Source organism: Microtus oregoni, unplaced genomic scaffold, assembly GCF_018167655.1.
Source record: "Microtus oregoni isolate MIOR12 unplaced genomic scaffold, Mior012 000044F_ref0000062, whole genome shotgun sequence".
Taxonomy (NCBI): domain Eukaryota; kingdom Metazoa; phylum Chordata; class Mammalia; order Rodentia; family Cricetidae; genus Microtus; species Microtus oregoni.
The window spans coordinates 12,963,424-12,985,040 of record NW_024543218.1 but is presented as its reverse complement, the minus strand read 5'-3'; the positions used below and the strand labels follow the sequence as shown (position 1 = coordinate 12,985,040).

The 21,617-nt window shown below is 36.2% G+C and overlaps 1 protein-coding gene across 1 annotated transcript in view; it reads right to left on the bottom strand.

Annotated features, from left to right (window-relative positions):
* LOC121434769 (semaphorin-3A) overlaps positions 1-20,665 on the bottom strand; it is a 307,219-nt gene extending 286,554 nt beyond the window's left edge. The window contains exons 1-2 of the mRNA XM_041633730.1: positions 20,537-20,665; positions 11,084-11,161 (exon numbers count right to left, since the gene is read on the bottom strand). The gene's annotated coding sequence lies outside the window, so the exon portion shown is untranslated. The remainder of the gene's footprint in view (positions 1-11,083; positions 11,162-20,536) is intronic.
* Between the last annotated feature and the right edge of the window lie 952 nt (positions 20,666-21,617).

Below are 21,617 nucleotides of genomic sequence, written 5' to 3'. Positions count from 1 at the left end.
AAATGTTGGTTCAAAGAGATAGTTACCCCCAATTGCAGAGACTCTGCTGCCCTTTCTGACCTTCCAGGGCACGAGACATGCAAGCCGTACGTGTGCATGCATGCCGAAAAACATCCGCACCAAATAAAAATGAAAGAAATACATTTTAAAATATACCCACTAAGCAATTTCCATACGCTCTCTGCATGGGTAGTTTGATATGCCGCTATTCCATACATGTTTTAGTCAGTTTTACATTTTCTTACTTGTCTATATTTGCAACTAATGAGATTAATTCGCAGTACACTGATGGTCTGTTAAAGCAAAGTGAAGGCTGAGATGCGGGCGCTCTACCATTTTCAGCCTTAACACATATGACTGAAAATTTTAGAGTTCAGTTCCCACGAAGGCATTCTTTGGATTATACAGTAATCATTTTATTCTAATAATTAACCATACTACCTGGAATATTTGAAATATTCAGAAAATGAATAATAAAAAGACTATATCACCGGCAAAGTTTCCTCTTCTCTGGCCACTCTAACTTCCAGAGAAGGAATAACATGTGTGTAGCTATTTGTGCCCCACAGAGTGATGCTTAGTCTCAAAACTCAATTCTGGCTTCCCTGATGCCCCTGTTGAAAATAGGTGAACTTTAAGTTTCAAATGGTCATGGAGCACGGGGAGAAATTTTAGTTTTCCTCTCTGTTGCATGAGCCCTGTCTGTCGGCTGTGGATTCTAGTGTGAAGTTTTTCTTAGCTTCTTTACGTTTCTTCTGTGATCACTCCATGCAAACTTGGCAATCAATAGTTGAGTGGAATTTCAACTAATGCGTCTCAGATGTGTGTTCTCCTACCCTGAGGGATGTGGAAGGACTTCACTCAGGAGGCACCTCTGTCTAGCATCAAAGTCTAGACTAGCAGTTGGTCTAGAATATTGCTGTGACTTGGTGGTCTCTTAGTTGAAAATATAAATTCGTCAAAACGCTGACAGTATCATTTTTGTTGGATGAGTGGCATTAGGGTCATTACTTTTGTCGACTGACTCTGTGTGCTCAACCATGAACTCAAGGTAAAGATTTACTTCATTCACAGAATGTAAATGTCATAATTTATCTTCTGCCTGGGGCAAGTTTTTTCAAAAGGATACATTTTAAAATTTGGAAAATATTGGGAATGAATACCACATGCTTCTAGTAAGGGAAAATAATCAGTCTCAGCAGGCTCAACATTTTTATTTCCATATATTGCTTGCTTCAGTATGTGATATGAGACAAATCAGTTTGCCTTTCTTATTTCTTTTTTTCTCTATACTTACATGGATTGTGAATAATTTTCTCTAAATAATATTTCAGCACTAATTTTCATTTATTTAGTAAAAAGAGACTAATATATAAAATGTAGCAATTATATACTGGGATACTCTTACTTTTACCTCCTTCTTTCTGTAGTGTATCAAATCTTCTATGTTGTATTTTAAGGTCTAATTAAGATGTTTTTATGATTATGAGTGAAAGAAAACCAATCAACATGTGTTAAGGTAATGTCAATAGACATTCTCATGCATTCTTGGGTTTGATACTAAAGTCTATAGATACTTGTCAAAGTAATTTTTTAGACAAGTATTCTGATATATTATTAGAAACCATAAGAAATTATATAAGTAAGCACAGATATGACATTTTAACAAATTATGTCTAATAGAATAATCAACATGTTAACTGAGCAATTACTAGTGAATGCAATGCTAATGAACAGAATTTCAGTTCCCAAATGGCACAGAATTTGCAAGTCATACATTAAGCAGTATTGTACATGTGCTGAGAATTAAAAAGTACTGATATTTTCATGAGACATATTTAGGTGAAGCCCAGAGTTTGAATAGAGTTGGGTGGTTTGTGAAATAAGGTTCATATTGATTAATAAGGTAGTCCAGTTGAAATAATCTCACAACGGAGGCACACATCCATCCAACTACCCCTCTTTTAAATGACAATGGAAGAATGGATGAAGAAAGTGTGGAATATATACATATTAGAGTACTACTCAGCAGTAAAAAACAATGACTTCTTGAATTTTGCATGCAAATGGACGGAAACAGAAAACACTATCCTGAGTGAGGTAAGCCAGAACCAAAAAGAGGAACATGGGATGTTCTCTCTCATAATTGGTTTCTAGTCATAAATAAAGGACATTGAGCCTATAATTCGTGATCCTAGAAAAGCTAAATAAGAAGGTGAACCCAAAGAAAAACATATAGGCATCCTCCTAAATATTAACCTTCATCAGGCGATGAAAGGAGACTGACACAGAGACCCACATTGGAGCACCGGAAAGAAATCCCAAGGTCCAAATCAGGAGCAGAAGGAGAGAGAGCACGAGCAAGGAACTCAGGACCGCGAGGGGTGCACCCACACAATGAGACAATGGGGATGTTCTATCGGGAACTCACCAAGGCCAGCTGGCCTGGGTCTGAAAAAGCCTGGGATAAAACCGGACTCTCTGAACATAGCGGACAATGAGGACTGCTGAGAACTCAAGAACAATGGTACTGGGTTTTCATCCTACTGCACTTCTGGCTTTGTGGGAGCCTAGGCAGCTTGGATGCCCACCTAACTAGACCTAAAAGGAGGTGGGTGGTCCTTGGACTTCCCACAGGGCAGGGAACCCTGATTACTCTTCAGGCTGATGAGGGAGGGGGAGGGAAATGGGAGGCAGTGGCGGGGAGGAGGCAGAAATCTTTAATAAATAAATAAATAAATAAAATGGCAACTTCAAGCAATTTATTCTTTTAATCCTTAAGAAATAATTGAGAGTAATAGGAAGGGTTGAAAGAATACTTTCATGCTATTTAGTACACACATGTAAAAGCTTGAATATATCTGTATAATGTTTTCTTCCCTACCTAATATGAGGCAGAGTGCCTATCTTCCAGTAGCTTTCATTGTATGAGGGATTCTGTCTGCTCAACGAGGCTAGTTAAGGTCATAATTAAATTATAAAACTATAATTGGCATTGCTCATGTGAGCCATAATGTCTTGATGTCCTGTGATTTCATGATTGTGCATGTGTTTGTTTTATTTATCTTTGTATTTTACATGTGTTTCCTTGCAATAGCTTCACATTCAATATCCAAAGAGGATTTGAAATTCTGAGGAGCCTATAGCTCTTAGCATGCTAATAGATGTTAAGGGACCTTTATCTTAGATTCTACTACTATTGTTGCTTTTCAGGTTGAAATTGAAATTTATATTTTAAAGGGTCACAGTTGAACAGTTTAATACTCTTTAAAGTCATTTCAAAAAGTGGTGCCAGTTTCATAGCCGTATTGTTCAGTAAGGACATTTTCTGAATATAATCCCATAGTCTTTTTTTGAAAATATCTAATCATGTTTGAGAAGCATAATTAAAATATAGCATATTTAGAGGTTTCCTCTGAAATCCAGTCTTTTGGTGAAAAATAATTCTATGGTTTGGTGCGAAATTTTTATTTTGCAACTTTGAAACAACAACAAAAATGAACTTGATGATGGAAGCTCAAGATAACTGGTACCAACATATTTAGAATGAAGTAAAACAAGGGGTCCTTAAAAAGTGAGGTTTTAAGTCCTAACTTTTGATGTGTAGTTTCAATAGTTACATTCAGATTTATAGACAACATTCTGCAAATGCAACTATTACAAATACATTATTTCCTTATACTTCTTTCTTTATTGTTACGTTCATTTCTGGTTAAATTCTGTAAAGCAATTACAGAAGAAGAAAGGACTGGGGCTGTTTCCATGGCAACTGCCTCGGACCTCAGGCAATTCCCCAGTGAATCTGGGTAGTACTTGTAGACATAAATTGTTTCAAAGGCCAGTTGTGGCCCAACAGGGATATAGTTTTGATGAAACCCAGATGAACTGCAACTGAATTTTAGTCTATACTCCCACTTAAACCATAGTCAATTACCTGCCGTAATAGTAGAACAGAAATAACATGAGTAATGAAATCTGCAGATCATCCCAAAGCATCGTTTCAGCCAACAATGTCCAAACCTTCCTCCGTCAACTTCTTACTAAAACAACTTAGCTTGAATTAAAGCAGACAGATGGAGTTTTCTGTCTCTTACTGCAGTATAGGTGCCAATAGTTATATAAAATGATCCTTAAAATTTGGTCACAAAAGAGGAAAGACATATTAACCATTGTCACTTTAGACATCTGTTTCTGAAAAGTAGATGGGGGAGTTTCTATCCCCATCAGATCTGTGGATACACGTCGTCATCATTTATAAAAATACTGTAGAGAAGCAGGACTAAGTAAAATGTACTTGATTATTTGTTAAGAATATCAGGCAAATTCTAATTAAACCAGGCAAGCTTCCTCTGCCTCCCTTAACCCCAGAGGAAGGGATAGCAGAGTATAATAACAAAGAGAAATCTATTCATTCTCTAAGTTCAAGAGAATAATAAAAAAGCAACCATAAAACTAGAACATTGCCAGAACTTTAGAGAATGACAAATTACCATGAAATCAATTTATGTAGAGAAGGGGAGTTGGCAAACTTAGGATAAGCAAGACAATTATAACTAATGACATGGAGAGTTGATTAGCACTGCATGTAAATCCTACTGGAAGACATAGGAATTGCTATGAAAATATCAACGTCCTTAGATTGCTCCAAAAATGTTAACAACAGTCAAACACTGCATCCGTGCATGCTACCAGAGAAACCTGAAGATACTGGTTTCTATATGTATCATTTGGGGTCCACAGTGAACATTTTCAATGTAATAATCTACAACACAACCTCTAATCCATTTTAGCATCAATCTCATTTCCAACCTTAGGAGCAATTACAAAACTGCTCTGGTATCTCATTCATCAATACCAATGTCTACCATGAAATTACTTGACACATGGAAATCAGTTAAGAAAAATAATAATGGCAAACAACAACACATGAAATCAATCACTAAAAACTTGTAGGAGACGAAGGCAATGAGGAAAATACAGAATGTGACAAAGTATGATCCACATTCTCTAGATTTATTTGTTATATTAAAATCAAACAAGCAAGCCAACAGGCTACAAGACAAAGAAACATACAACCATACGGAATTGTTGGGACGTAAGACTAGGAAAATGAAAAGGAAAATGATAATTTAAATAGAAAATTTGAAAGGCTAAGTAAAGAAAAAAATTCATTAAGGAAAACATTAAGAATACAAAATGGAGTTAGATATAACCAAAAATTAATGAAGATATTAAGTTAATGTCAAGGGGTTTAGGACTCTTGGGTTGTAGAGATACAGCAGGATGAGTAATCTACTGTCTCCAGGCTTCTGCTCAATTACTGCCTCTACCTTCTTGCTTGGGTTGTTACCCTGACTCACTTCATGAGGCACCACAACTGTACACTGAATTAAGTCCTTGCCTCTCTAATTGCTTTTGCTCATGGAGCTTATCACGGCACTAGAAAGTAAAGGAACATATATCCTAGAATATGTATACGTGAAAAGCATTACCATAGATAAAACAAACATTCATAATGATTAAAGTGCCAAGTCAGCAAGAAGATACCCAGAGTCTAAATGCATGAGAATCTCTAAAGCATCTACAGAATATGAGAAGCAAAAATTTTCATAATCAAAGAAAGATATAGTTTTCTAACAATAGAAAGAGAATTTGTCAGACGCTATAGGAAATCCAGAAACGAACAAACAAAAATAAGCAAATAGCAAACCCCAGCGGATCTAAAGAAAAACGCAAAGCATCTGGAGTCTAATCATTTATAAAAGCACTCTTCTTTCTGTGAAGAGGAACTGTGCTGAACAATGCAATGCTTACTATTGATTATCAACATGACAGGATCTAAAATCACTAGGAGGCAACCATCAGGCATGCCTATGAGGGATTATCTTGATTAATCAAGGTGGGAGGGTTCATTCTAAATGTGGGCAGCACCATTTGTATCTCAGCCTTGGGGGAAGCTAGTTGAACAGGAGCATTCACAACACCCCGCTTCCTGATTATGTACACTTGGGGAGACAACACCTGCCTCCACCTCTTGTAACCATGTTTCCCCACCATGACAGACTGTGCTGAAATAAGCCTTTCCCTTCTTAAGTTGCCTTTGTCTTGTTATATTTACCAAACCATCAAGAACACTCACTAAAATATTTTGTCTATTTATCAACTCCCAGTCCTTTTTCTGGGAAGTGCCCTTTGTATTCTAAGGGATTTTTCTCCAAGAGAAACAGGTACACACCCACTAAAAGACATATCTGCAATAACTTATAGAAAATCAATTTTCAAATACTCAAAATAAAACTGATCATCAACCAACACTAGATTGGAAAAAAAAATAATTTCATTATAACCACTTGGCAGAATAAGTATTAGCAATAAAAGTAAGATCTTCATACACACAAGTGTATGCATTTCAAAATACTGATGTTAAGTGAATAATATTAAAAATACGCTGGAGTGGGGATGTGTAGACCTCATTTGGAAGGGGAAAGTGTTATGGGTAGACTTGGGGCAGAAAGTACAAGGAACAGGAAGGAGCAGGTGTGTGGAGGGGAGCAGGATGAAGGCAGAGAGTTTGAGGAGAGACAGCTGGAATTGGGGAGCTTTGGGGGTAGAAATTTAGTGTAGTGGAAACTTCTAGGAATCTATGAAGGTGAAAATAAGGACTCCTAGTCATGAAGGGTAGGGAGTCTGATTTGGCCATCTTCTGTAGCCAGGATAAAGTTTCCTGTGGTGGGAATGTGTTACATTTGATTGAGTAGTTGGCTGCAGGGTTCCTATGGTGATTCTTAAACAACCCAGGCTCATGGAACAAGGAAATGTTTCTCCCTGAAAATTGACAGAGGAGCCCTATTGCTGACAACAACATCCAGACAGCTCTGTGAACGTAGAGAGGTTAAGTTGGTGCCTGAATAGTACCTTCACACCTACATTCTTGTCTCTTTGGTTCACCAAGGTATTCTGCACTCTATGGAAAGAGAAACCTGGACAACAACCCCCAAAACCTTCCACCTACAATCTGTCCTGCCTCAAGTTGTCCTTGGGTAATGGAGGAACAGATGTGTGTGAGTTATCAATCAATGTGTTTAACTTCCTGAGGGCCACAGCACCAAGTGTGAGCGCATTCCCTCTACTGCTTGGATGGCCATCAACCAGAGACTGAAGAGCCTACAGAACTAGGATAAACCCAATCATGACCAGCCAAAGGAAGGAAGGAATGAAGGAAGGAAGGAAGGAAGGAAGGAAGGGAAAAATGAAATGATATTCAGTTATACTCATAGATCAGAGGCATTTTCAGTTGTCATCCAAAAGTCTTCCTCTGACATCAGATTGATGTGAAATTCTCCTGTTTATGCTGTGAATACCATTGGTGAATAAAGAAACTGCTTTTGACCTACAGCAGGGCAGAATTTAGCTAGGCAGGGAAAACTAAAATGAATGCTGGGAGAAAGAAGGGCAGAGTAAGAGAGAAGTCATAGAGCTACTACTGGAGACAGACATGCTGAAACTTTGCTGGTAGGCCATGACCTCAGATTAATAGAGATAGGTTAAACTAAGATGTAACGGTTAGCAAATAAGAAACTAGAGCTAATAGGCCAAGCAGTTATTTAATTAATATAGTTTCTGAGTGGTTATTTCAAGGCTGGGCAACTGGGAAACGAACAAGCAGCCTTATTACAATAATAGATGGGAGTAGATGCAGAGACCTTCAGCCAGACAACATGCAGAGAGAAAGTCAAAGTTGGAGATCTCTATCAGGTCCCTCTTCTTGAGGTTAGAGGAATCCCACAGAAGAGGGGCAGAAAGGTTATAGGAGTCAGAGGGAATGGAGGACACCAGGAGAACACGACTCTCATAATCAACTCAGCCAGGCTCACATGGGGTCACAGAGACTGAAGCAGCAAGTCTGCATGGGGTGCACCAGGTTCTCTTGTATATGCTGTGACTGTTAGGTTGGCATTCTGGTGGGAAACCTGATAGTGGGAATAGCGGTGTCTCTGATGGTTTTGTTTGCTTTTGGGACTCTTTTCCTCCGATTGAGTTGCCTTGTCCAACTATTGATACTAGGGTTTTTCCCTTGTCTAATTCTATCTCATTTTATCCTAGTTGGTAGTCTTCTCTTGGAGGTTTGCTCTTTTCTGAAGGGAAACAGAGATGAGAGTGTGTCTTGGAGAGAGGGAAGCTGGATGGAGTGGACTGAAAATGAGGAGTTTTAACCTTGACCCCAAGGGCAATTGCATACCATCTCTCATCTCAGCATTGTGATTACACCTTCTCCTCACACCCACACATTTTTAATTTTCCTTCTGAAGTGATATGGAGTTGTATTTTTTCTTGCTTCTCAGCTCAGGGCTTCCTTTTCTCACCTATAGACTCTGTGATGACTTTGTCCTTTCTGAGTGAGTATGCAATATTTTTATATTAAGATATTTGATATAATAACTGTAGAATTTATCAAACACATCAAACCATCCGAGAAAACACACAGTCAGGAAATATGTATTAAAAAGCATCATGGATCGTCCCATTTTTTTTTTATTGGATTTTTGAGACAGGGTTTCTCCGTAGCTTTTGGTTCCTGTCCTGGAACTAGCTCTTGTAGACCAGGCTGGCCTCGAACTCACAGAGATCTGCCTGCCTCTGCCTCCCGAGTGCTGGGATTAAAGGCATGCACCACCACCGCCCGGCATGGATCTTACCATGTTTACTTTATTCAAACACATATATTTCTCAACAATAGAAATATTTGAGCCTGCAAAATATGTCATAACTACTGGTAACACCAATAATCCTTTTCAGATTACTTCTGTTCAAAATTTCAGAACTCAACTTTTTAAACCCATTGCCTAGCTTCTTCACCTCTGATAATGATTATTATACTCATGAGATACATGTTTTCATATTTTATATAAATGAAACCCTGAAGTATTTATCTTTTTGTGCCTATCTTACTTGATTTAACATAATGTCTCTAGCTTTGCCTGTGTTGTTAAAAAGGAGAGGCTCCCCCAAGATTTCATTCCATTCTGTTTTATTAGAGAAGTCTAATCTGTATAAGAAAAACATTCAGGGAGCTGTTAAGTAAAAGTGAATACATTTGTTGTTTCCTTCAGAAAACTACAACAATAGGTGTTAAGTGAGTATTAATATAATAAAAGCAACCATAAGTGGTAAAAATATACAAAATGTGGATTATCTATACATAGGAAAATAACAAATTATATATGATAAATACATATATTTTTCTGTAATTTTTAAGAGGGGGGTTGAGGGGAAAGATAGATGAAATGAAGGCCACATAACTCCCACCTTTAAATGAGTAGACCAGATTTTCCATACAATTTATACTTATGTATACTGGTTTATATATACCTGTAATAGTTGAAACATGAGGGCATAAATTCAGGTTTGCACGATCTCTATTATATTTTAATATTTGGGATATTCAATTTAATATTCAAGGCATTTTTGTCATATTTTGATACTTTGGCTTTTACAGATACTCATAAGTTGACTTTGTTCTCTACTCCTTTCAAACCAATAATGTACATTATTATATATAGTGATGTGAAACTCATTGATACATGCTGTTGGCGTTTTTTGAACTCAAATTCTTAGATATTTGCTCCATAATTGAGCAACACTACAAGACAACAATGGCAGGCACTCAAACCACACAACATTGCAATGTTACCTTTCACAAATGTGGAATGTCATCTAAGTCATGCCTGACAATTGCATCTTTTGTGTATTCCCTCCAAATCTGTGACTTTTGAAGATATTATAATCAGAGAGTCAGGGACTGACAATTTGGTAAAATGGAACTGAAAGGTCAATCTTGGTGAGTATGGCACCTCCACAAAAACAGCATCGAGGCAATTAGTACTGGGAAAGGGTGATGAAAAGGAGATCATTCTAACAATGGGTTTATAAACTCATATACATGTGTACATTCAACACTGCTCTGGCAATACTATATATTATATTCTGAGTAAGAGAATTCAAAATCCCTACAAGCGTACCAATTTTAACATACATCGTGATTTAGTGAATCTGGACCTTGCATGGCAAACATGTTGCTGATGGAAGAGGCTTTTCCACATAGCCATTTTAACACTGGCTTCACAAACACAGTTTCATATATTATTTATATTAGTATGAAATACATAAGGAAGTTTAACTTGTTCACATTAAGAATAATAAATCCAAAGAAATCCAATAAAATTAGATACTTAAAAATCAAAATTTAATTTATGAATTAATTTTACTCAGTGGTCCTTAAGGTAAGAAAGAAGCATACATAAAGTCCTTGTTTCATTTTCTCCTTTCCAGCTCCACACACCATCATTCACATATATCCACACATACTGTTAAATTCCTTTGTTCATTCTCTCCATTCTTTCAATAGCGACATGCGCAGGAAGCAGATTCACAAGATTAGTACTGCTAAACTGTCTCCTGACTTTATACGAGAAATGGACCTTGAAAAGATGCTGACGTGGACTCAAATAACCAGGCTGTCCACATTCTGGACTGCTGACTGTGCTTTGATTTAAGGGCAATTGTTCAGTTTCAGATCTTTAGTGAAAATGAAGATAACAGTTAGTAGAAACTGACTAGCTCCCTTGTGCTTGGCCCTGCTGTCTTTGGATAGGTTCTGACTGATAGTAACCATATGTGCCCCAGGAAATGCAGAAAGGGCAGCCTAGCCAAAGGCTTCTTCTGAATGGCAATCTGCCTACACACCAGCCACCTCTGTTAGGAAACCCCTGGGAAAGTGGCCAACCTAGGGAAATTCCTAAGCATGAGGATTTATTAATTCTTTTATTAAAAAAATGGCACCAATCTATTTTGGGGTATTTATTCTAAAACTAAAATGCAGCCTTCCTATAATGTGTTTTTTTTAAAATATTAGAACTCTATCAAATATCCAAATCATCCCAAAGGACAGTATCTGGTGACAAAATGAAGTGCTCTTAACTTATAAAATGTATCTTCTAAATTACCTGCAAAGATATGTATCAGTATATCTAAATTTTTATGAGAATTTTAATATGTAAAAACATTTATTTTAAAAGAATCTTACCTCCTTTAAGTTCTTACTGCCTGAGACACATTTCCTCAGTCCAACTTGTTATTTTAAGATGCTGAACATTTTAAGTTCCTACAAAAATAAATGTGGTCATTGTTAGAATTCAGTCTAAATTCAACATTTACTTATCTTAAATAGAGATCTCTCAAAGCCAAAAGTCACCTTGCAATACCTTGAACTACTTACATCTCTTTAATAGAAATGCAAGGTGACAATGCTGGAAAAGAGCCATAGGAGGCAGGCATCAACTCCAGCCATCACCCACTCTGGTTCCAGAGAGCAAGTGAACAACTTATATTCACTGAGCAGATTGAAGTCCCTTGATATCATTTGTGTTTGAGGCTCTGACCATGTCGAGGAGGAGCTGCAACCCTATCACACTCTACTGATGTGTCTTTAATGCTATGATGTGTTCAGAATTTTCATCAGTGCTGTAAGGCTCCGACTAACCACCCAGCTAAACAGCCATCGTCGTGTTACTGCCAGCAAGTGTATGGATTTCACTTCAACACAGGGTTTTATTCATTATTTTTATGGTTATTCCGACTAAAGACAAAAGGTTAGATAAGAGTCATTACTAAAATTTGCAAAGAAAAGTTCAAAACAAACTTAAGCAATTTCATTTTACTATATGCACACTTTGTAGATATTTAAAACATTGAATAAATAAAAAGAACATGGAAAATAAAATAAAAATAATTTCAATCTGATCCAAGATTTAATATTTTATTTTTAGAAAGAATAATTTGCTCAAAACAAAAAAGAGGAAGTAAAGATTCAGTAGATTTAAATACTTATCTTATTAAACATAACGTTATCAAAGTTCAAAGAATCAGTAGTGTGTTATAAGTGTTGAACTAATAGCTACTTCACAGTTAAAACCAAAAATGTCTTTTAACTGTACATTTTGAGAAATAAAGCATAATTTTATTGATGTATCTTTGAGAACTATAAATTATTCTTTTAGTCAAGAGATATTTACTATTACCCTTTTTATGCCATAAAATTAGAAAAAAGCAAGCACTGACTTAAGCAATTCATGCTAATTTTGAAGACAAATGCTAGTGTTGCATTAGACAGCTCTCAGATATTTGTTTTATAAGATGATGTGATTGTTACAAGGAAGGGATTAAGGGGGAAAAGGTCTTGTGGCAGGGCTGATGCTTATGAAGACTCAACTACCTGGATCCTTGTGTTTTTCTAGTTCTCTGGTTAGAAATCAAAATCTCATATCTGAGAGACAAATATCACTAAGCCCCTTGCACAGTCTTTATCTTTATAGGTATCAAGTTACTATAAAATATTACAAGAGCAGAGTCTGGGGAAGACAGAAAGGAAAAGCGTAGCTCTTAACAAAGGAGGGAAAGTGTCATCTTGGGGTGGAGGAATTAGACTGAGCTTATGGATTTGCCTAGCATCCAGCCTGGAAAAGAAAAAAAAAAGAAATAAAAATAAATAGAGCCTGGGGGAGGAATGGCAGGATTCAAAGGCTATCTCTTCATGTTGTGAGGATTTACCTACAAGGATTTCAGAGAACAAAAGAGGCTCCTCGGGATGTGGCACTGAGGAGCTAATAGAACACTATCTCACCTCCAATCTTAATGATTTAAGTGGAGTGAGGAGGAAATAGCTGCCTCTTGAAAGAAGGTGTGAGAAGCAGTCAGGAGGCTTCAGGTGCAAGGAAGATAAGGGAGAGCAGACTAAGGTGTTTGAGGATAGAAAGGCATGAGGAGACAGGAGACAGAACTAGAGGATTGGGATTAGTTTTAGTGATGGGGATGGGGATGGCATGAAGTTTCTGGGTTCTCTTTAGTGACTGACCTAAAACAAGAAACTGGCCATGATAAGGTAAGTCCTGAGTTTCCCCAAAGGGACAAGAGGGCTTAGTCTGAGTGTCAGTAGGATCTCAGGGATGCTATAGTTTTGTTTTGTTTTTTTCCTAGGAATGTTCAGGATCTAGGGTTATCTACTGCACTCTTGACCTGAAAATGAGTGTCTTATGAGACAGATCTCTCTAGGATAGCAAAATGGCAGTCTTTCTTGACTCTTGAACAGGGGCTCTATAGAAGAAAGGTGTTTATCAAACGTGGACTTCCTTCTGTCATACATAAAAAGCTGGAAAAAGATGGCCAAAGAAGACTAACATGGATAGGGATGTCCTCTTGGTGACATTTTATCTACGATATGAAGTAAGAACTTTGTGAACAGCTTGGTAAAATATCAGGAAGACAAAAAGGAGCAATAGATAAGAAGGTTCTGGGATTAGATCATGTGCAGAATATCCAGAAACAGATAAAGCTATCAATAGTGAGAGAACAGGGTGATGGGATAGAGGCAGTGGTACAAGATATTACTGCTGTGAACAAACAAGAACTATAAACTATAAAAACTATAGTAGGCTGACACCTATTCCATAAACATAATTTCCTACTCTATAGCAATGGATGAGTTAAGTCTGATAGTGCAGAAAACACAGGTACTCTCTCTCACACACACACAAAATGTAAATACTATAAGGAGAGCAGTTTACTTTCCTAAGAAAGGCCTCACAGTGCATTCACAATGTTGATGAAATATCACTCTACTAAACAGATTGTTGCTCAAGGAACCAGTTACAACCTTAGCTAACTCTAGCTAGGTGTATTTACTTTACAGGATGTACTGTCTACAACTCTGGAGAGCCCAGAAAACATGCTGCACAGATGAGATGCCCAACCTCTCTGGGGAAGATTAGACGAGCCAAAGAGGCACCTGTAGCTCCAGAGTAACTATTCCAATCTGACAGGTTTTTTGTTTTTTTTTTTTAAATCCACACCATATAATTTTTCTACAAAAGATAAAATCTGTCAAAAGAAGCTCCATTAGTGTCAGGTAGTGATTTCTCAGGAACACACTTTTTAAATTGCTGTAAAATAACAGCCACAAGTGAAACTTAAATGGGAAATTCCTAATGCAAATAGATTAAAATTCTTTATCTTATCTCATTCTTCTCTTTGATCCTGGCATTCTCCTGGAAACCCTAAAGGAATTGTGAGTTTGACAAATACAATGTCTGCTGGTTCTTGCTGTGATGTACTATGAACAAATAAAACATCTACTTTCCGTTGAACCTGTTTTTATTAAGCAGTGATTTACTAAGAGTTTTGAAAACTGAAATTGATACTAGCCATTTAATTTAAAAACCGCAGTACATTTATTAGAAACACTGAAAACTGGCATTAATATTGGTAAAAAGTTCACTTCAAATTTAAAACATCTTTCTCTTTCCTCATTTCTTGTCCTCCTTTTCTCTCTTTCCTTTTTTCATCTGTCTATTATAATAAGAAAAAGATGATAAGATTTGGGTAATATCTTGGAATAAGTAAAAGGTTATCAGTTGCCATTGAATTTTATAGATCATGCAGGATTTTAAATAGTTTTGATTAGAAACAATAGATTGATCCTATTTCTAATACCACCAATATTTAAATTACATTCAAATGTGTTAAATGTATTCAATTTTAAATCCTATTGCTTATTATTAATTTTAGAATATGTATTTAACATATTGAATTAATTAGGACATTTTTTGCAGCTTTGGGTTTTGAGTGTTGCCTCTCACATACTGAGAAAGCATTCCAACACTGAACTGTATGCTTATCTTTTGGTTTTCTTAGCTTGAATTGTGAGAGAGGATCTCACTGAGTTATACAGGAGGGTCTTCTGCTCTCCTGTGCTTGTAGAGTAGCTGGTGTTACAGAACTGCACCACCACCAAATCCTCTTCAGGAAATGTTTTAAGTGAGAAATTAGATTACACATTTGGTATTTGCATTAAGGGGATAGTCTAATGCATGAGAAATGCAAAGTATGGAACTCACCAAAACAAATCAGCGCCACATTGGGCCTGGGAAGGCCTAATACAGCTTCCATCATCAGACTATTACTAACAGAGGATGGAAAAAAAAGGTCTAATTTTCTCAACATCTTCATGTGGAATCTGTCTTAAGTAACTATAGCACTTTGACCATCCTTAGATATCATCCTTAAAATAGTCTTGAAGCAAAGCATTTCATTATTTTATTTTACATTAAGATTACAATGACCATATAAAAAGTAAATAAGACCTTCATAATAAACAGTGCCCCAAACTACCTAGTTTGTCTTACAGTAGATGTTAACTTGGTTGGAACAAATATTCGGGATAATCTGAGGCCCTTGACAGATCATAAAGGAAGCCCCACTGATAATGAATGTTTATTAAAATCTTTTAAAATTAAAGGGAAACAATTTATATAAAATGTACAAATTGTTATAGAAATAATCATCTATCGCTTAAATCATTAAATTTATTTAGTTGACAAGATTATCTTTTAAATTTTTATTCATATATATCATATGACTGCTATAAATTATTTCCATGAAAATGAACCTTATGAAATATATCCTATCATATGACCCCTTATAAAGTTATGTTATACAATTAAAATCAGCGTCTTGCTCAGTCATCATCAGAGAAGCAAATGGAAATAAACATAGAGACCCCCAGCTAGGCATTATGCAGAGTGCAGAGACTTTGGAGCACTAAGTCCTAAAGAGGGTGTCTTCATCATACCCTCCCCTCAGGGAATAAGGAACCCGGTAGAGGAGGCAGAAAGATGGTAGGAGCCAGTAGGGATGGAGGACATCAAGACAACAAGGTCCTCTAAATCAGCATGACCAAAGCTCATATGAACTCATATGATGAAAATGCCCTGGTCTGCATGGGTTTGCACCAGTTAGGGGTCCAAGAGCTGAACGATGAAGTCTACCCACGTCCCTAGAAATTATCTCCAACTGAAAACCACTCGCAAATGAAAATTAGGTTTCCTCCAAGGAAGTCTCACTGGGAAAACAAATTACGCTACAGGGAACGCTGCATGCCCAGCAGTAGATGGGCTACAGAAAATGAACTCAGTGGAATCTTGGGAAGCATCTTCTCTGAAAATGGCATATGAGGGCTCTTCCTTGTTTTTGTTTTAACCTTATTTATATATTTTCTTTTTTAACTGTGCAGGTCCTTTACACATATACTAAGACTTCCATTTTAGTTGTTATGGAATTCCTGAGTATGGGAATGAGTGGGTCTCTGATTCTTGTGCCTTCTCTTAGGCTCTTTTCCTTCTGTTTTAGATGTTGTTATTTGCTTGTTTTGTTTTTGGTCCGATTTCAATATGTTTTTGTTTTAATTTATTTTAGTTTATTATCATTCAAAGAAGTCAATTTGTTTACTATTGAGAGACAGAAACTGGGTGGATGCAGATTTGATGGGAAGTGGAAAGGAACTGGGAGAAGTAATAGAAGGAAAAAACTATAAACAGAATATATTATGTGAGGAAAAAACCTATTTCAATAAAAGTAAAGAAAGACAAATATATCCTGTCATATATACAGTATATAAACTACAGATTCAAATGCATAACCCTCCCTGTAGAATCCACAGTTATGTTGTGTATGTATGTATTATGTGTAGACTGTTATGATTCTATTTAAATAAAATGTCAGCTTCTATCTTCTGAATGTTTAGTATCCTCACTACCCTCCAGACTATGTGGATCTTCTACCGTAAACTCCTTAACATGCTAAATGCTTTATTTAATCATGCCTAAAGATGTGATTGAAACATTGATTTTTCATTTTTTTGACACTATTGTGAAGGGGGTTTTCCAACATAATTTCCTATCTTTTTTTTTGAAACTTTATAAAGTATTGAGTCTCTTTTTACTAGAAAATTAATTTTAATTCCATCATGCGTTCAAGTTAGTCCATGTTTGAATATAGCAAATGTGAGACATCTAAGTACTTAGTACAACTAAGAAAACAGTTGTGAGGATAAAAGAGCCCACATCAAGAGAAAGTCAAGTGTCTAGAACCTGATAGCAATTCTAGAAAAACATAGCTATTAATTTCCAATCCTTTAAGATAAATCAAGCTAATTATTTTGTTTATAGTTTTCACATTTGACCAAAAGCCTTTCATTTTCAACATACTTGCTTTAACCTAGTATTTTCCCTCTTCTCTTAGACGATAACATCTAAATATTACTGTTGTGACCATTACAGTTAAGAGACACGAGGAACATTTTCGAGTCAGTTTGCAATCATTCTAGAATATATGTCGTCTTCCTAAAAGTTTGTTTGCCAAGAGGGAAAGTAGATAAAATCATTTAAAAAAAATTTCCTATAATAAATTTCCTACCATAGCTTCTGAAGCTCACTCTAAACCCAGCTCATATTTTATTTACCAGACATCTCCATTTGTATATTGAATCATAAACCATCTCTCTAAGGAATCTGAGTGTAGAACAGTGGACACACAGACAAGAGTTGTGTGAACAGACAGATGAGCGGAATGGAAGAGTTTGACCAATGTGTTTCGGGTTTACATTTGCCGTGGAGCAAGAGGCTCTGGTTTGCTCTTACACAAAGGGTTATTGCAGAAAGCAATGACATGTTGTCCAGGTCAGAAATCCACAAGAACTGATTATGAAAGCTTTCCTCACGAAGAAATGATAAACCTTTAAAGAGATAGGGACTTTTACTTGATCTACACCCCTCATAACGTATCCATAAGTTAAACATTAAGTTACAGTTTATATGTATGATTTTATGCTTTTACTTTTTGTGTATAAATTAAAAATAAATTTAATTCAAGTATGAGTAATGGCTCATTTGGAGAGCATTTATATATTTATACCTAATGCTCTAGAACCTAATGGTCTCCTGCTAGCGCTCCTCTTCCCCAAATGAACCCCAAAATCACAACTAATAGTTTGAAGCCATCAAAACCATATTAGAATTTAGTGGGTTTGGATTTGTGCGATTCATGTAAAATGTTAATCTGTTAAGTAAAGCAATCTATGATTTGCTTTCCTGAAGCATTGTGAACATACAAACTTCAGGAAAGCACCACCATGCAAAGATAAACTTCTCCTCCATCATCTTTATCCACGGTGTTTTGACATTCATGGAACAGTGGCATGTGATTCCAGCCACCTGTAGAGCAAAGGCTTCGGTAGGCAGCTCATGGTGGGTCTCTTGTGCTTTCCTTCCCCCATGAGACTAGTGTATCTCAAGCTGAAGCTGGCTTTTTTTGTTTTAATTTTTTTTTTTTGAATTTAGAATTATGGCCCAGAGCTTAAGTTGTCCTGTGATGGATATAGAACATGTGCATTATATAAACTTTATAACTTTACTGTTCGAGGAACACAGATGTTGAGGTCATCTTTTGAGCCTTTTCTTTTCATTATCTTTTTTTTTTCCTGTTTTTGCTTTTTAACACCATTGTACAACTTAGGCTAGCCTCACTTACAGACCGATGCAATAGAAAGCACACACGGTGAAAGATGTTAGCACACACACACACACACACACACACACACACACACACACACGTCATAGAGGAGAATCAATTTTGCCTAGCCCAGAACTACCCTTTAGATAGGACTCGTTTTTGCTGTGTACATTAGTAAGAATTTCAGGGATCTGGTAGCTAGGAAGTGGTCTGACAATTATCTTTCTACATAAAGCTAGTTTGGGTGGAGATTCATTCAGTAGGAAAATGCTTGTTTAGCCTTCATGAGACCCTAGTTTTGATCCTTAAATGTGAAAGTGAAAAAATGAATATATTTCTTCTAAATATAGAAGGGAGAAATAAAATAAAAGTAATAATGGAGAATGTACTTACATTTCCTTTAATCCCATAATAAATCTAACACTGTATAGTAGACTCTGAACAGTAAATGAATATCAAGCTAACTGAAGAGACTATTATCAGGATAATCGATTATTAGTTGCAATCTTCTATGTGTTCTGTCTAATGGATTAGAATAGAAAGTCAATCGTCTCTGAGAAGGTAATCTCAACAAGTTAAATCTCACCGAACTGAAAAAGAGCACATCATATTGAAAGCCAAACTCTATAACTGTTAAAGACGGGTTGCCAGGCCAACAAAGCAGTACACTGTGTGAATCTATGTGGCTGAAAGGAAGGGGCAGGGAGTGTTCTCCATAGCCTTTACTTTTTGACACCTTTGTTTTATAATGACATTTGAATGTAGGGACAGACCCCATGAAATAGAGACCACAAGTTCTGAGAATTCCAAATTTCTATGTCTCCATGTCTGATAGACTCAATGACATTATGGTTTTAGTCATTGTGTAAAATAGCAGTTAGATGTGGCAAATGAGACAGGCCTTGACCCTACATAAAGAAATACAGGTGATCAAGGAATACTGAGATTGGAAGAGATAGCCTTTCCCGGAGAAGAGCACAAAAATATGATTATTAAATATCAAATGGTCAGTCCTGGAAACATAAATATAATTAACATTAAATTGACTAAACATTCTTTATGTATTTAGGAATATCAATATATACACAGTATATAAATATTCATGTAGTAACAATAAAAACATGGCAAAAATATGAAAGATATATATATATATATGAGGTTTTAGAGGAAGGATAGAAAAAGAAAATAATGTAATGTAATAATGTAATATTGTACTATAATATCAACATAAATAAAAATTAATATGCAAATTATTAAGATATAAAATCATAAAGAATACCTACCAAGATAATTATTTATAGGCTACATACATGATAGCTTAACCAATTCTTAAATACTACACACAAAGTTTCAGTGACTAAATCTCACATTTATTCATAATATCAAATGCATTTATTCTAATTATTACAGTTGGTATATATTAGAGGGATAAGTGCAACAACCATATAGTCTTATAAAACACTATTATATGCTACTAAATTTAGCAGTGTCTTTATAGCCTAATTTAGAAAATCTACAAAAACTTTTTTTAAAAATGACTTCTTTTAATGCATTCAAATTTGTTTATTGCATCTTACCTTATTATATTTTGATGGTACAGAATTTAATTATTAATTAATCCAAAAATTTGAGCACTTCACTTAATACAAATGCTTACATATAATAAAATAATCAGTTTCTTAAAAAGAAGTTCCTCTTTTTTTGTTTGGCATTTTTAAAATTCAGTGCTCCTTGTTTTTATTATCGTCTACTTTTTCTTGCTTTATTTAAGTAGTGATATGAAAATGTTCCCATAACTATTCTAATTTATATTTACTTTTAGCGTATATACGAACCTATTTGAAAACAAAGTTACATTTTCAAATGATAATAATGCAAAACGAAATAAGGTAACGCCGAGACAGGAGTAGAGGTCTCATTTTACAGCGCATGCGATGAGAACCTGAAACATCCTGCCAGACAAAACCTCCCTTTGTCTCAGAATCCCACAAGTACATTCCCCTCCTACCAATAATTAACAAGGAACTAGAGGTGGTCTAAACCCATATATTAAGTTGTTATCAGAGGGGAGAAAGAGAGAGAGAGAGAGAGAGAGAGAGAGAGAGAGAGAGAGAGAGAGAGAGAGAGTTAGAGTTACCATTAGGTCTTCCGGCGTATCTTCCTTCCTATTACTTGCTGATGGCTTTATGAAGTTTATTTTTTTAATCTTCCAGAATCTTATTATTGTTTTAAAACCGGAATCGGATATTTTCCCGCAAACGGCTGGTGTCCAAATAATAAAAGAGCGGGGAGTGGCGGTAGGTGCCCTCCATGGAGGTGATTAAATGCAGGATCTGCACTGTGTCAAAACCCTTTTTGCTGCCTCACATTTTCTAAAAATGGAAAAGGTGAAGCTTTCACACGTAGCGGGCTCCAAATAAACAGTGCGCCCAGCACACAGCTCGTGATACCAGCAAAAATATTTTTTTCACACATCAGGCAATTCTTCTGCTGGCTGGTCCCTTCCAACCTAATAGGACATTTCTCCATATTCATGTAAAAATCCGTACAGGGACCCTGAAAACTCTGCATCCCTCAGGCTACGTTTGCCCCCAAAGAAGCATTAGCCATGTGTAGCCTTAAGGGACTGTTGTACAAATTCTACTGGAGTAATTTTCAGTTTACTTGAAAGAGGAAAAGAAAGGAAAACTGGGTCACTGTGGTGATTGCTGATAACGTAAACCTATTAAACTTATTTTACTTTTCGGATTTCTACCTTCCCCTTGATTAGAAAGAAGCTTTGCATCTAGCAAATTAAGCCTGAGCTAGGTGATAGTTACCCATGAAGTTGTAGATCAGAGGCTGCAATATGTATTGTGTATTGCTCACATCACCCAGTCATCATGCTGATCCTGACATGCTAGTGGTTTTGTTATTGTTTCTGTTCTGTCCTTTTTTTGATGGGGTGGGGGGTGAGGAGTGGGGTTTAACCTCTTAGTTTTAATTCATGTCTAATATACATGTTCTTTACCTAAATTATAATGCTATGTGGTCTTTTCTTCAGTTAGAAATCTGAAAATTAAATTCAGTCTAACGGTTTCGTCGGGGCTCTTGTTTGTCTTGCTGTGTGCACTTTCTGTTCTAACACTTGAAGTGTATTTCACATCCACTCCCCTTCACTCCCCCTGTCTCAACAGATTTCATCAGTTACTATGGTTGCTGAGTTGCCAATAAATTAT